The sequence below is a fragment of the Sapajus apella genome, unplaced genomic scaffold (assembly GCF_009761245.1).
Source record: "Sapajus apella isolate SASKATOON/1434 unplaced genomic scaffold, GSC_monkey_1.0 scaffold24, whole genome shotgun sequence".
Taxonomy (NCBI): Eukaryota; Metazoa; Chordata; class Mammalia; order Primates; family Cebidae; genus Sapajus; species Sapajus apella.
This window is the reverse complement of record NW_022436964.1, coordinates 7,455,077-7,471,882: the sequence shown is the minus strand read 5'-3', so window position 1 is coordinate 7,471,882 and position 16,806 is coordinate 7,455,077. Positions and strand designations below refer to the sequence as shown.

Here is a 16,806-nt window from a genome sequence, read left to right as displayed (position 1 = left end):
ATTCTCCTGCCTCAGTCTCCTGAGTAGCTGGGATTACAGGCATGCGCCACCATGCCCAGCTAATTTTTTGTATTTTTAGTAGAGACGGGGTTTCACCATGTTGACCAGGATGGTCTCGATCTCTTGACCTCGTGATCCACCCGCCTCGGCCTCCCAAAGTGCTGGGATTACAGGCGTGAGCCACCGCGCCCGGCCTATCTTGGTGTTTTAACCAGTTGGGAAATGTACAAAGAGGATACTAGTAAAGGTTTCTTCCCCTCCACTGAGATGGCGTCTCACTCTGTTGTCTAGGCTGGAGTGCAGTAGCACGATGTCAGCTCACTGCAACCTCTGCCTCCTGGGTTTGAGCGATTCTCCTGCCTCGGCCTCCCTAGTAGCTGAGACTACAGGTGCCCACCACCACACCTGGCTAAGTTTTGTATTTTTAGTAGAGACAGGGCTTTACCATGTTGGCCAGGCTGGTCCTGAACTCCTGACCTCAAGTGATCTGCCTGCCTCAGCCTCCCAAAGTGCTGGGATTTTAGGTGTGAGCCAACACACTGGGCAGGATACTAGTAAAAGTTTTACTATCCCAAACACAGCGTTCCTCATCAACAGGTTGGACCTGCACTCTGTGTGCGGCTTTAGGAAGGTTCTAACTGTTAGTTGTCCTCACACACCACTCCTCTTGAGCTGGAAACAACTGGCCCTCCCGATGAACGGTGGCTTTGGTGCAGGTGAGAGAGCTGGACCAGGGAGAGCAGGGACAGGGTGGGCTGCCAGAAGTAGATCCTGCCTGAGCTCCACTTCCATAGAGAAGGGAAGACCAGAGAGGCCACAAAGACTGAGGACAGGCTGTAAGCAAGTATCCATGGTATGTGTTCTAGTTGGTCTCTGTGCAGTCGCTTGCTTCAGGTACAGGAGGCCAAGGAAATGTCATACTCGCCTAGACCATACTGATAGATAAGTCACTCCTCCCATGGGCTGGAACCAGCCAAAGCGTAGACCACTAAACTGGGAAGCATTCACTCAATCCTTGGCCCTGAGGAGGAAGGACAGAGTACCTGCTCCCTGCTTTGTAATTGCAGTCAGGATAGTGTGACCCCTGAGTGTTCTACCATGACCCGTCATCAGAGAAAGCCTTATTTGAGCCATCAGCAAAGGGTCTTAAACCTCTAATATTTAACATCTCAAATCAGTTCTCAAGATCTCTGATATGCTGAACATATTCCTTTTTAATGCATTTCCCTGTTAACATGTAATTGAGTAAGGCTGCCTACAGGGTGAAGCTACAAGTTCCGGTCTGGCATTCACAACTTAGCACTGTCTTTAACCTGAGCCTCTATACAAATGGTCTATTTTCCTGATAAACAAATTCCATGTCACCACTGCCACATGAATGCATGTTCGTTCTTGATCTGTGGCCTGCAATGCTGTCCCCACTTCTAATCCTTCAATATCCAGGTCAACCCAACTTCCCCAAGCAGTTATTCCCAGAGCCCCACTGGGCTTGCTCCTTCCTTCCTCCCATCCCCAGCACAGGTGTTCTATCCCTAGTTTGCCAGTGGTTCGGTAGATACATAGGAGAGCTTGTGAGATGCTGGCCATGAGCATGCTGCAGACACAGCCCTTGTCTTGGAAGACTGAAGAAGACAAGTATGCAATGCATCATTACAGGCCCACATGGTGGGACCAAAGCAATGATAAGTAGGGGAGGCTGGGGTGACACAGGAAGGAAAGGTTTGACAGTGCAGTGGATCAGGGAAAGTTGAAAAGCAAAGGTAGTTTCAAACTGTTTCTTTATAGATGAATGAGAGCTTGCAAGGAGGAAAAGAGAGTAAACATCCCTTTGATTAAGGAAAAGGTTGGATCCAGTGGACACGGCCCAAGACTCCAACTGGAAGGTGGCTTTCTTCAGGCTATTGTCTGGCACAATTCTCTGCATAAAAATTACCAAAGGGCCTAAAGGGACAATAGTTCATGTCTATACACTCCGCATCCCTGTCGTCACCGAAGTCAACATTTGCTCAGCCGGCTGTCTTTCCTTATCCCTCTCTGCCAAATTGGTGCTTCCCTCTGTCAAAAGTCAGCATTAAACTACAGATTTGAGCATCCATTTTAGTAACTTTTGCAACTCCTCATTATCTTGACAATAAGAACATTTTCTCACAAAATGCACTTACTTTCTGAGCAAAGACAAATTCACTCAGACCCTTAATTCTTTTACCTGATACAAGTTATCCACCTGTCTTTCTCCCTGGTGGTATTTTTTTTCTCCCATCAATACATTGATAGATCACATTGAATTACATTTCCCAAAAGGTCTAAAATGCACCCTTAAATGCAAACAAGACAGTTAAGAAATAAGCATGCATGAGGGCATTCATGACAATCATCATCGAGGGCCTGACAGTCATCTATGAGTTGTTCTCAGCTGACCTGAGGTAGGATGGATCCCAGAGAAACTGGGATGAAGCTTTCCAGGGTGCAGATGCTCTTGAGTCTCAAGGAAACACACAGGGTGCTGAGTGACCTTGAGTGATCCATAGACTCACTAATTAATGTCAGGAGCCAGTCAGGTGACTGATTCTGTGATGATAATTTCTGTATTCATAATTCTGTGGTTCTGTGTCCCCTAAGCTTTCTGCTAAAAAAGAATGCCAGGGCCATCTTGCCCTCTACTTAAATGACTGAAGTCCGGATATACAGACACAATGAATACACGAGCATGTCTATAAAGTTTACTGCTCAGTAGAAGGGAAAAGCACATAGTTTATGATGCCTTATGATATTTTAAACCCAGATTTTGAGAGTTATAGGTTAAGGTAACATCTGCTGGACACATCTGCACTCTAAATTTTTATACCTAGTAGCTGACAGAGCCTCATTCCATACACTGCACGTGATGAATCATGCTAATACCAGGTATCATTTTCATTGGCACCATTTCTGGTTATGAAATTGACAAGAAAAAGAGACTGTCAGGATACAGGAATTTTATGCTCCAGAATTCATACAAGGCTATTTTAAAAACACTCTTCACTCTCTTTTTTAAACAAGACATTCCAAACCTATACTCTCCATTTTTAATTGCCATAACAAGCTTCACTATTTCTTCTCAGACATAACTCACTAAAGAATACCTTATAGATTACTTTATTAAAGGTCATTATTACTTTTAAAAAGCCAGACCAGTTGATTTACTTTCTATGTAACGACCCATAATGTAAAATTTGAATCAACTGGCCAGGTGCAGCGGCTCACGCCTATAGTCCCAGCACTCTGGGAGGACGAAGTGGGCAGATCACGAGGGCAGGAGTTTGAGGCCAGCCTGGCCAACATGGTGAAACCTGTCTTTACTAAAAGTACAAAAATTAGCCTGGCATGGTGGCGTGTACCTGTAGTCCCAGCTACACAGGAGGCTGAGGCAGAAGAATCGCTTGAACCTGGGAGGTGGAGGTTGCAGTGAGCCAAGATCGCGCCACTGCACTCCACCCTGGGTGACAGAGCGAGACTCTGTCTCAAAAAAAAAAAAAAAAAAAAAAAAAAAGAATATTATCATTTGTAGCTTATCAAATATTGAAGAATTTGAAAAATCTGAACATACTCTCTCAGGTGTTTATCTCATTTGTCTGTGTCTACTGGGTAAATAAATGCAACAGCCGAGAAGACAAATAACTCCAAAGCTGTATGAAAAAAAATTTACAACCCTGGCCTTCTGCATATTTCTTTCCTCCCTTGATTGTTTAGGGAAAAGTTTGCTGTGTTTGACTCTGTATCTCCAGCAGGATCACACTGCTATATGTCCTATCTGGTGTCAAGGCTGTGAGAATTCAAAATACATTTTATGCCAAACTCCTGCTGTTAGGGAGGGAGGTGGAAAGAGGAAAAAAGTATAAGAATTCACATGAGAATCTGCTGTATGGAAATGTGCTCCAGGTTATCTGGCAAGGAGAGGACACTGACGTGACAATGTGGCCCAGGGCTGAGCTGGGGATCTCAGTGGAAACAAGACTCTGTTTCAGATACTATGTCCTTGGGCAAGTAGCTAAGTATCTCTGTGCCTTGATTTCCTCATGTATCTCCCAGGGTTTGTGAGGATAGATGAGACAATGCATGCCAAGCCCCTGGCTGTGGCCTGAGCACACAGTAGCCTCTATCACTGATGGCAAAATAGCTGCATAAAGAACCTCATGGTGAGGCAATCTCTCAACTCTCTGACCAAACTGTAAACCCAGTGAAACCTTTCCAGTCCCTGGAACTGCACATAGTTAATTCATTCATGTCATCAAATCCAGGCATATCTGATTTATAGAAAACTGGAAGTCATCAGGTTTCTGCCAATTTCCCTCACATAGAGAACATTTCTTTCTAAGCTTCTCTACCCGTTAAAGGGGAGAATCTTCAAAATCTCTAAAGATGCTCAATATGCTCAACCCCAGAGGAAACCAAGAAAACAAAAGATAGAATATACAAATGGAGTAGGTGGAGTAAGAAATAATTAAAGACAGGTTCCTAGCCATTACACTTCTGCTATTCAAATCACACAGCCGGGAGGGAAATGTTAAGAACGTCAAACTCAGCTGGATAGATATTATTTCCTTGATAATTTTCTTAGTCTTTGCAAACCTTTGCAAGTGATTATTTGAGATCAAATTTGGCATACTCTCTAGGCTTCCTGAAGATTTTAATATTATAGTTTCTGCATATGCATCAATGTATTCTACTTGCATAGGATGTTTAGAGAAGAAAAGAAATGGAACATATTTGCCTATTTCCTGCAGGTCTGAGGTTCCTAAGCAATGAGATGTGGTCACATATGAGGCCCCTGTAATGTGAAGTGGTGCAAACCAGAGTGTGTTTGTTGTAGGAAGAAAGTGGAGGAGGAAAAAACGAAGACAGAATCAGAGACTGGGGATCAAGGAGAGACAAAAGAGAGCGGAGAGCCAGAACATGAGTGACAGGAAATAAGACAAATGTGTAACCCTTTCCAATGTGGAAGCCTCCAGTCTTAGAACTTACAGAGGTAGGACTAACAGAGATGAATGGATTAATACTTTCTAGTATTTCAGTTCAGTCAAGTGGCCAACCACCTCCTTTCAAAGTCTACTGCACAGCCCATTGATCTTTCTACTTAGCAATTATCCTATGTGTCACTTTATGCTTATTTTTTATGATTAGATGTCAAGGATCTGAAATCTATCCTTAACTTACACATATAAATTCCTTTCCTCTTCTCATAAGGGTTAGTTACTGAGAGTCAGGTATTTAATGCTTTGTGTATTCATGACACTGACTTTTTAATTCATTGAATTTTCCCTCCTCCTTCCGGTACTCTGTCCACATTCATTATTCTGTGCTATCATCTCGTGGCACCAGCAGCTCAAGAGAGACCTCCCTCTCCTTGCCCTCTGATGTAATGTCTGATGGCCAAAGCAATTGCCACCACAGCCTTTTAAAAATTGCTCTATCGCACTGCAAACTCAAATCCTATGTGTTGTCACTGTCATTGCAAGTGACATTTTAAGTGACATTTCCCTCTACTAAGTACTGGGTCATTGTCCTTACCTGGTCTAACAGGCATTCCTTCCAGCCTGAATCTCATGATGATTAATGCTTCCTACTTTTCAAACTTGTCTAAGTTGATGGCTGTAATTTGTTTCCCACAAGCTATTGAAAAGGCATTCCTTTTCTGCATAATTAAGATATAGATTTACCTTCACACTTTAGTCAGAACAATAACTTACTCAGCATCCCAATCTTTTCCAACTCCTTGGGTTATGTCCTTATTCATATAGAACAATATTTCAGCAATAACCAACAGAGTGGCCTTGAGATGTTGCCCCAAGCTAATCATCAAAAGAGCCAATGAGACAACTAGACAGACCTATAGTAAGCGGCTACCTGAATGGGTGGACTCTAATTTTGAACTTCAATGGACACATTAGCACTGTGTCAAGAGCACAAAGGTACAACTTGGCTGAACAGGCATCTGTTCCCATGCATCCTAGGTCATTTGCTTGTAGAAACGGCTCATTTGCTCAGGTCCGCTTAGTATCTCTTTGCCAGATTTAGCCAGAAGCAGATACAAATGAACTTAAGGCAGACAATAAAGAGGGACATACAGATTATTCCTGTAGACACTAGTGCTGCCTCTTTTCCTTGAGTATCACTAGTGAGGCACAGTGAGCATTTAATGTTGGCTCCAGGGTACAAAGTGAAGAAGGCCAAAAGAATGCATTTGTAACCTATCTGTTTGGAATTGTGAAGAGTAAACAGAGGACATGGTGGTGTGGTCATTTTAAATTAATGTAAAAATACTATAGTTTTTATTCAATTTGTAACATATAGAACATATTTGCATGTATACATGGTTTGTGAAAACACCTGCAAGAGTGCATTCCAATTCAATAGTGCTCCATTCCCTAAGAATCTGAGTTTGTGATATTCAGATACAATCTAAATGTTAATAGCACAGCACACACACATACACACACACACACACACAGAACTCAACTGTGGAGAGTAAATTTAATTGGTGGCAGGAAAATTGCTTGAACCCGGGGGGGCGGAGGTTGCATTGAGCTAAGATTGTGCCATTGCACTCCAGCCTGGACAATAAGAGCAGAACTCCATCTCAAAAAAAAAAAAAGTTAATTGGTTTTTCCCCAAGTTATACTTGTATTCATTTCTACATTAAAAAAAATCATTTGAAATAAAGTTTAATTTTTCTTTTATAAAATTAATATGTGGTCATGATAGAACATTTAAAAGTAACAGTAGGAAAAGAAAAAAAAAATCCCATGGTTGAACTGCCCACATAAAACTACTTTATTTTTGTTAATCTTTGTTTTCTTCTAGTCTTTGAGAGCTATGCATAATTTTGGAGATTATTTTATATCAGTACATCCAAAATAACTTTATGAGATAATGAAAAGCCATTTTTGTACTGTTGTTGTCTAACTCAGAAGCCACTAGTTACATGTGGCTACTGAGCACATAAAATGTGGCTAATGCAACTAAAAAAATGATTTTTAAATTTATTTAACTTCAATTTTAACTAAAATTAAAATTTAAAGTTACAGAGGGTCTGCAGCTACTATATTAGTGCAGATTTAAAGGACTGTGGCCCCCTAGATGTAAAATCTTATGTTCTGTATTTTGCTCTTAACATTATAATCCAAGCATTCTTTTTTTTTTTTGGTCAAATTCTTAAGTTATAGTGGGCTTAACTGTACTTCTATTGTAAAATATTTAGTTTTTTGGATACTATTATAAATAGCACTATAATTTACAACTTTGTACAAATTTTCATGGTTGAAATTTTCTATGTAACAGCATATCAAAGCATATTGTAAATTTTAAGGCTCTTGGTTACAGGATGCCAAATAGCTTTCCGCAGGGGGTGAACTAACTTATCATCTCATAGTGATGTGTGAACTTACTTGTTTGTTTCCTTTTTAAGTGGGAGATCTACCCTTTTATAATCTTTTTCATATCAAATTACATGTGGCATGAAATGACACGTCAAGGTGAAAAAAATGACAGCTTGCTGTCTTGATTAGAATTTCTTTGAACAGCAGTGAGGTTGAAGACCTTCCAACAGATTACTTACTAAAATGTAGTATTTTCTCTTTTTGAGAATTGTCTGCTCCTGTCTTTTTCTTCATGAAAATCAGTCTGCTCACATTTTTTTGCTCTTAATGTTTTGTTATACATTTGCAGGCAGTCTTTATATACTGAAGACATTCACCATGATTTTAATGTTTCTTACTAACTTGTCATTTTGAATGTTTCAAAGAAGTTATCAGGAAAATGCTTGAAATAAGATTAAAACAGGTTTGATATTTCTAAGATTGGCTTTTCTGAACTTAGAAAACAGTTCTACTTTTACAAAAATCAAACATCAATTTCCCAATGGGTCTTTTCCTTAAAGTCTGCTCAGTTTGTGACAGTACCTAACTTACTGAATATAAGCCATTGCTCATCTTGAAACAGCATTTTGCAAACCCACAGAAGAACTGTTCACAAGAGCAAAGTGTGTTTGGATGTCAGCTTCCTTTGTTGCACTTGTCCACTTTCTGATCTTATAGTTGACAAACAGTGACCTGGCCAAACTGCAGGACACTTTGGATAAAGAGAAACGGAACAACACTGTGTGGATGCAGAGGTAAGGGACTAAACAGAAAGCAGGCGTGGATGACACAACTGAGCTGGGAAACCCTAAATACCTTGATAATGTCCCAGGAAGACTTGCTCTAGCTAGTAAACCAGCAATGCACATATCAGCACATCAGACAGAATCTGAACAAATTTTCAGTGTGTTATGCCACTAAAGTCTACATTTGGGGGAAATAAGGATGAAATAAATAACCCCAAACAATTCAGTAAAATATTTCTTTTATCGTCTCAAAATATTTTTATGAATAGGTCAGTTTGGCCCAGAAACGTGGTTGCCTAATTCTTTGGCCAACATGATAGGATGGTATCAGTGGATAAGAATTTGGTGTGCCTTGTTTCCAAACAGGTAAGTTCAAAGGACTTGTATGACACCTGAGCCTTGTTTAATGAGGTGCCACCGTCCTGATGTGCCCATGACCATGTCCACACTGAAGTTCTTTTATCTTTTGGTTTCTAAGCTTTTTCTCTCCCCTTTGTTTATCCACCAAAGACTGTAAGCATATGGCGAGCATTTCCCTTAGGCAAAATTGGACAGACGGTAAAATAGAGAAGTAACATAGGCAATCAGAGTAAGTTGGGAACTGAAGGATGGCAATAAGCACATACACTGATCACATGACAAGAAAGCAGGTACAAGCTGTTGGCTTAAAAGACTTTTCGTAGAAAATACATAAAATATTCTGAATATAAGTCCTTTTAAAATGAGTTTAGTATATTATATTCCTAAGGCCATGTTATGTTATTTTTAAATAATAATTTGTTATATAAATGTTGTTTTTCTTTTCAGTCTTCATTTTCAGGGACAATACATGATGAATTTTTCAGACTCTGATATGTATTTTTGGCTATATGAATGTTATTATTTTATATAAAGCTTAATATTAATGATAACTAGCATTTCTTTAATGCAAATATGCACTAGACATTGCTAAGAGCATTTTGGTGTGTAAAGGGATTGGGAAGCATTTCTACAAAGGGTCAGATAGTAAATACTCTAGTTTGTCAGCCATACTGTCTCTGTCATAATTACTCGACTCTGTCCATGTAGCAGGAAAGCATCTCTAGACAATTACACAACAAATGAGTGCAGCTGGGTTCCAATAAAACTTTCTTTGGATGCTGAAAATTTGAATTTCAAGTAATTTTCATGTGTCATAAAAATTCTTACTTTTTTTCAACCATTAAAAAATGTAAAACCCAAATTAATTTGCAAAGTGTACTATAACAGACAGTGGGCTGAATTTGGCCTGTGGGCCACAGAGTTTACTGACTCTTGCTGTGTAACAGCATTTAATTCTTGTATGGCATAAGACTGATAAAAAGGAAGTTGAGTGACACACACAATTATCACAGCTACTTGAACTATTAGCAACATTCCAATTTTTGTATATGTATTTAAAAGTCTAAGAATATTTACTTATAATTTATGTTTGTAAAATTTATTATGTACAACAAAGCAGATATATGGAAATAAAGCAAAAGTAAGGTCTTCCTTAATAAATCTGTCATTAAACCTTTGAACCTTAATTTTCTCCTTGTGTTTTTTCCCCATATTAAGTTTCTAAATTTACTTTCCTTTTTTTTTTTTTTTGGGAAAAGCATCCATTTTCTTTCTTCCCATGGCACAGAGGATGCAACATAGGAAAGGCAATCAGTGTTTTCGTTCATTCACTTAACTTTTAGTGTCAGGGCAGTATATTCAGTCAGATGTACAAATGTAAAAAAAATGCCTTTCCAGATGTTTTAATATCATATATCTGGCACTTTAAACCAGTAAATTTACTGTAAAACAGTTTTCATTTGAAGATATGGATAAACTTTTCATAATACTTTAAGCAGCTTAAAAAATTCTATAAATATTCTTTGTTAATGAGAGACTAATAATAATCTGCATGTGGATTTACTCCATCCCCATTTGACTCTCAATTCTTCCAGAAGAATGACTGACAAGTGAAGGAGGGCAGGGGCAATAAACATGAAATAAACATAACTGGCAAGTGAAGGAGGGCAGGGACAATAAAACACTCAGTTTTGGTTTCCGTATCTACTAAAAGGTATGATTATGAGATGTTTTTTGGGTAAACTCTCAGCTAAAATCCTGTTTCATCTGTAGACTTCAGTGATTTATTTTATCCATGTTCTATTACCAGTGCTTTTTGACAGTGCACACTAGAGCAAGGCCCTGGCACCTTTAAAAGCAATGTTTACTGTTTGCTTGAAAAATCAGTGTCACCATCTTGACTTACTGGTAGATAGAACAAATTCACTCAAATACATGTGGGTTTATTCAAAAGGACCCCCCTTCCCTGAAAACTGTTAAGTGCTCAATCAGCTTTGCACTAAGAAGCTTTGAGAAAAAAATGGGCTTTTTCTGTCCACCTCCTTTTTAAACCCAGCATTCTGTACAATGTACATGTGACTAATAAATATAGAAGGTGGAAATGCTATAAAATTTATGAAGAACTAAGTATTTTTGGACAAAAAGCATTAATTACACCCATGATAAACTGAGAAATGGTTGTAAAGTGTTAAGTTTGAAGGCCTGAATATTTTGCCCCAGATAAGAATTTTCTTCTTCTCTTTACTCTTTATTCTGAGAAAAGTTTGCTGAATAGTTTTCAACATTTTAAAGTTTTTTTTTTTTTTAATTTGCATTATGATCTATTACTAAGGCAGTCAGAAGACCAAAACAAAAACAAAAACAAAACCAGTGTTCCACTAGGTAAGAAAATTGTACTTTGTTAGGAGGTTAAGAGATCTCTTCCAGAAGCTATTAAACAAAAACAGACCTTTAAATATAACTAACAGAAACATACAAATCACACATAATCAGCTCCTTCTACAATGAAGGACTGTGGGGTGGGATGGAAGATCATTCAAGCATCATGAAGAAAGCAGACAGCTTTGAAAGACATGAGGGAAAACCTGGGGACATGAGCACATGCACAAATGCCAGTGATTTACTTGGGAAAAAATGCTGGGTAAAAGATGAGGGAAAGCTGTGCCACAGTCACCAGTACAGAATCATCACTACAGCAGGTGTTACTACAAAGATCAGCAGGAGATGGCCTACGGTTGGCATGGGGCCATGAAAGACTGTATCAGACTTCAAACCTCTGAGGTGAAGTAACTCTTCGGGTATCCAGATAATAGAAATAGGTTGGAAAAATTCTGAACTTACAAGTGTCTTGAAAACTAGAGTATTTAAATAAGGATTAAGGGAGAAGGGATCAGAACCAATTCTATTGCTGAAACAGACCAGATGAGGGAAATGAGCACTGAAGATCTGAAAGCTGCCACAGAGGCAGAGAGAGGCAGTAAGAGTTCAACTATTGAGGAAGAATAATGTGTGTTATGAGCTGGCTGATATCCTCTTCGATGGGCTGCTCTATTTTTTTTTTTTTTTTAAACTGACTGATAGTTATGACATACTTGTTAAATAGTACATTTCTAAGGTTTTGTAAGTTTATAAGCTGTAAGGTTTTATTCAACTACAAAAACAATCTGAAATTCCCCAAACTGTTTCCACCCACACCAACATCTTCCTAAAGGTTTGAATAAGTGATTAAGGAACTGTTGCTCCTCTTCTAACTCTCAGCTTCCCAGTGGAAGTCAGAAACTGAAAGCAGAAGGAATTCTGGCAGTGACCATGTGCTCATAACAGCTGTGGTAAAATAAAAGGTATACTGATTTATCTATCTCCTCTGACTTTAGAAATGTAATTTAATAGCAATTAGGATCAGCGTGCAAGAAATCATACATGGTCTAAATTGCCCTTAAAAAGTACATTTTGAATACACTCCATGGTGACCATGAGACCATCTTGCCATTCCATATTTCTGATACAGACCGCCATTCTCTTAGTGGTAGAAAAGCCATGGTTACTGTAGTGAAGGATGAAGTTTGGTTTTGTATCGTGTTTGCAGTTAGGGGCCTTGTTGAACAAGAATTAGTGTCACTGAACTAGGCTTGCACTTTGGAGTGAGAAGTGCTCACACTACGTGAGGCATCCAGGAACCAAGACCAACCGTGGGAACAACAGATTCCATTTCTCCGTCACATTATTTGACTGCATGCCCTCATTTGATGAAGGGCAGCCCCAGAGCCTTTTGCATAATTTACTCCCTCTTAGTTCTCCCCGAACCCCTTTTTCCTGTGCACCTATAACTATATTCTTACAAATCCATGATGTGACTCTACTATGTAATTACATAGTGTGTGTCTCTAAAAGTAACGCCAGCCCTGAAAGGTTTAGACAGTCTGAAAGAGATGATTTGGTCTGCTTAATCCAATGCATTCTGATGAAGGTGAAAGGGAGTTTCCAAAATCACTGTAGCTACAAAGGAAGCTTTCCAATAATTTAAACTTTTAAAAGGATAAAATGGGGTGGGCAGAGGGCTATGAAGAAGATTCCATAATCAAGGATAATTAGGTAATATAATTACTTGTAAGAATTACCATCATGCTGTCTGTGCTTAGTAGGCACTCAAAACTTGTTAAATAACTAAAGGTAAAAACTGAAAATGACTCAACACTTCTGAAAAATGCCCAGGGCAACTTGGATTCGAATAAAATCTCCAGGAACTTCCAGGAAAAAATTATTTACTTCATTCTGTTCCCTGAGACCCCAACAAAATGAAACAACAATAACAACAAAACTTAATGAAAAAACTGTGAAGTAATTCAAGCCACAGATGTAGTAGGATGTCTGCCAAATATGTGGTATCTGTAGTGAACCCAGAAAGGATGCTGAAAACTATTAAATCACCTTTCCATACTTCAATCAGGCTGAGATTTGTCTGAGTAAATGATAGGGTCTGGAGACACTCAAGTGATAATGCTTACTAACACAGAGGAGTGGAGGACCAAACTGGTTCAGCTCCATGATAGGCAGGGAAAAGCCCAGTAGGCACCTAGTTCTGTAACTGGGCTGAATAGGAGGCAGGATAGATGGGAGAAACAGCTGGGTTCTGCCATCTTAACACTCTCCAACACGCAGACTCCTAACCCAGGGAACTGCCTGGAGAGGAGGCAGGGAGGAAAGCTGTTTAGTGCTTCACTGCTATAAAACATGTAGGAATACCAAATCTTTGAAGAAAATCTCCAGCAGAAAATAGTGAGACTTAAGCAAACACACCGGAGGTGGGTAGGCAAGGGGGAGAAGAAAACAATGAGATCAATGCAAAAAACTTAAAATACTTTAAAGTGCAAAAAAAATCCTCAAAGATCTTTCTGAAAGAAAAATAGGATGCTAGTACTGACTTAAGAAAGGAAACATTAGGAGAATAAAAAGATCTCTTAGGCTTCAAAAAAAAAAAAAATTGATGATTCAGCAGGTCATGGCCCCCCCCCCCCCAAAAAAAAAAAAAAAATCTATGAAAGCCAAAAAACAAAGATAATTTGAAAGATAATTCTAGAAAATTTCTCAGGAAGTAGAAAGAGCAACAGAAAACTGGATAGAAAAGTTCAGAAAAATAAAAAAATAATTCGTAAAAGTTTCCTCTTCAGCTAAAAGAAGTTATAGTAATGGAATACAGAGAAAATGGAGAGAAGGAAACTTTCACATGAATACTAAATGAACATTTCTTGTATTCAAATCTCTACGTTAAAGGGCCCCAGAAGGGCTGGGGGTGGAAGAATAATAAAGAATACCTATACTAAAGCAGAGCCTTCCTTAAATTTCAGAATATCTTAGAGAAATAAAAGATTCTAAAAACTTTTCATAGACAATAGGTCACATATAAAGAATGAGGACGCTGAAGAGCCGCGGATTTTTGAAAGGGATCATTGGCAGACTATGAAATAGTGTTTTCAGAATAACTTATATCTGAGATTCTATACCCAGCCAAAATATCAATTAAGTTAGAGGGCAGAATAGGGACATTTTTAGTCAGGAATTAATTTAAAAATTATTCCAAGGGTTCCTTGGATCCTTACTCAGAAAGCTACAGAAGGATATGCCCTAGTAAAATAAGGAACTAAACCAAGGCATAAAATAACATAGGATCCAGAAACAGGGAACTCAACACAGCAAAGATGTTAAATGAACTCCTGGGACAATAGTGAAGCAAGATCCCAGGATGACAACTGTATAAAATGCAAGGGGACAGCCAGTCCTGATTAGAAAAGACAAAGGGTTCCAAAAGGGAGATCTTAAATTTAAAACGAATGAAAAGAAACTGATATATTATCATACACGTTGACCATGTTTTGAAAGATTTCATATGTTGGTGAATTAGAAAAGAATCAGCTATGAACATACATGTGCATGTGTCCTTACAACAGAACGATTTATAATCCTTTGGGATATATACCCAATAATGGGATTGCTCAGTCAAATGGAATTTCTATTTCTAGGTCCTTGAGGAATCATCACACTGTCTTCCACAATCATTGAACTAATTTGCAATCCCACCAACAGTGTAAAAGTATTCCTATTTCTCCACATCCTCTCCAGCATCTGTGGTCCCCTGATTTTTTAATGATCACCATTCTAGCTGGCATGAGATGGTATCTGAATGTAGTATTGATTTACATTTCTCTAATGACCAGTGATGATGAGCATTTTTCATATGTTTCTTGGCCTCATATATGTCTTCTTTTGAAAAGTGTCTGTTCATATCCTTTGCCCACTTTTGAATGTTTTTTTTTTTTTTTTCTTGTAAATCTGTTTTAGTTCTTTGTAGATTCTGGATATAAGTCCTTTGTCAGATGGGTAGATTGCAAAAATTTTTTTCCCATTCTGTTGGTTGCCGGTTCACTCTAATGATTGTCTGTTTTGCTGTGCAGAAGCTCTGGAGTTTAATTAGATCCCATTTGTCTATTTTGGCTTTTGTTGCCAATGCTTTTCGTGTTTCAGTCATTAAGTCCTTGCCTATGCCTATGTCCTGAATGGTTCTGCCTAGGTTTTCTTCTAAGGTTTTTATAATGTTAGGTCTTTTGTTTAAGTCTTTAATCCATCTGGAGTTAATTTTAGTGTAAGGTGTCAGGAAGGGGTCCAGTTTCTGCTTTCTGCACATGGCTAGCCAGTTCTTCCAACACCCTTTATTAAACAGGGAATCCTTTCCCCACTGCTTTTGTCAGATTTGTCAAAGATCAGATGGTTGTAGATGTGCGGCATTACTTGTGAGGCCTCTGTTCTATTCTATTGGTCTTTATCTCTGTTTTGGTACCAGGACAATGCTGTTTTGATTACTGTAGCCTTATAGTATAGTTTGAAGTCAGGTAGTGTGATGCCTCCCACTTTGTTTTTTGCTTAGAACTGACTTGGCTATGTGGGCTTTCTTTTGGTTCCATATGAAGTTTAAGGTGTTTTTTCCAGTTCTGTGAAGAAGGTTATTGGTAGTTTGATGGGGATAACGTTGAATCTGTAAATTACTTTGGGCAGTATGGCCATTTTCACAATATTGATTCTTCCTAACCATGAGCATGGAATGTTTCTCCATCTGTTTGTGTCCTCTCTTATTTTGTTGAGCAGTGGTTTGTAGTTCTCCTTGAAGAGGTCCTTTACATTGTTCATTAGTTGTATTCCTAGGTATTTTATTCTCTTTGTAGCAATTGTGAATGGCAGTTCGTTCTTGATTTGGCTCTCTTTAATTAAGGCTGTTATTGGTGTATAGGAATGCTTGTGATTTTTGCACACTGATTTTGTATCCTGAGACTTTGCTGAAGTTGCTTATCAGTTTCAGGAGATTTTGGGTTGAGACGATGGGGTCTTCTAAATATACAATCATGTCATCTGCAAATAGAGACAATTTGACTTCCTCTTTTCCTAATTGAATACCCTTTATTTCTTTTTCTTGCCTGACTGCTCTGGCTAGAACTTCCAGTACTATATTAAGTAGGAGTGGTGAGAGAGGGCATCCTTATCTAGTGCCAAATTTCAAAGGGAATGCTTCCAATTTTTGCCCATTCAGTATGATATTGGCTGTGGGTTTGTCGTAAATAGCTTTTATTATTTTGAGATAAGTTCCATCGATACCTAGTTTATTAAGAGTTTTTAGCATAAAGTGCTGTTGAATTTTGTTGAAGGCCTTCTCTGCATCTCTTGAGATAATCGTGTGGTTTTTGTCTTTGGTTCTGTTTATATGGTGAATTACATTTATAGACTTGTGTATGCTGAACCAGCCTTGCATCTCCAGGATGCTACTTGATCATGATGGATAAGCTTTTTGATGTGCTGTTGCAATCCGTTTGCCAGTATTTTACAATAGCAAAGACCTGGAACCAACCCAAATGCCCATCGATGATAGACTGGACAGCAAAAATGTAGCACATGTACACTATGGAATATTATGCAACCATAAAAAAAGATGAGTTTGTGTCCTTTGCAGGGACATGGATGAACCTGGAAACCATCATTCTCCGCAAACTGACACAGGAACAGAGAATCAAGCACTGCATGTTCTCACTCATAGGCAAGTATTGATCAATGAGAACACATGGACACAGGGAGGGGAGCACCACACACTGAGGTCTGTAGTGGGGGACTAGAGGAGGGACAGTGGGGGGTAGGGAGTTAGGGAGAGATAACGTGGGAAGAAAAGCCAGATTTAGGTGACGGGGATGGAGACAGCAAACCACGTTGCCATGTATGTACCTATGCAACAATCCTGCATGTTCTTTACATGTACCCCAGAACCCAAA

At 38.8% G+C, this 16,806-nt stretch overlaps 1 protein-coding gene across 1 annotated transcript in view; it reads right to left on the bottom strand.

Annotated features, from left to right (window-relative positions):
• The window catches only part of GNAQ (G protein subunit alpha q), a 323,586-nt gene that overhangs the window by 16,510 nt on the left and 290,270 nt on the right, over positions 1-16,806 (bottom strand). The gene's annotated exons all lie outside the window — the stretch shown is intronic.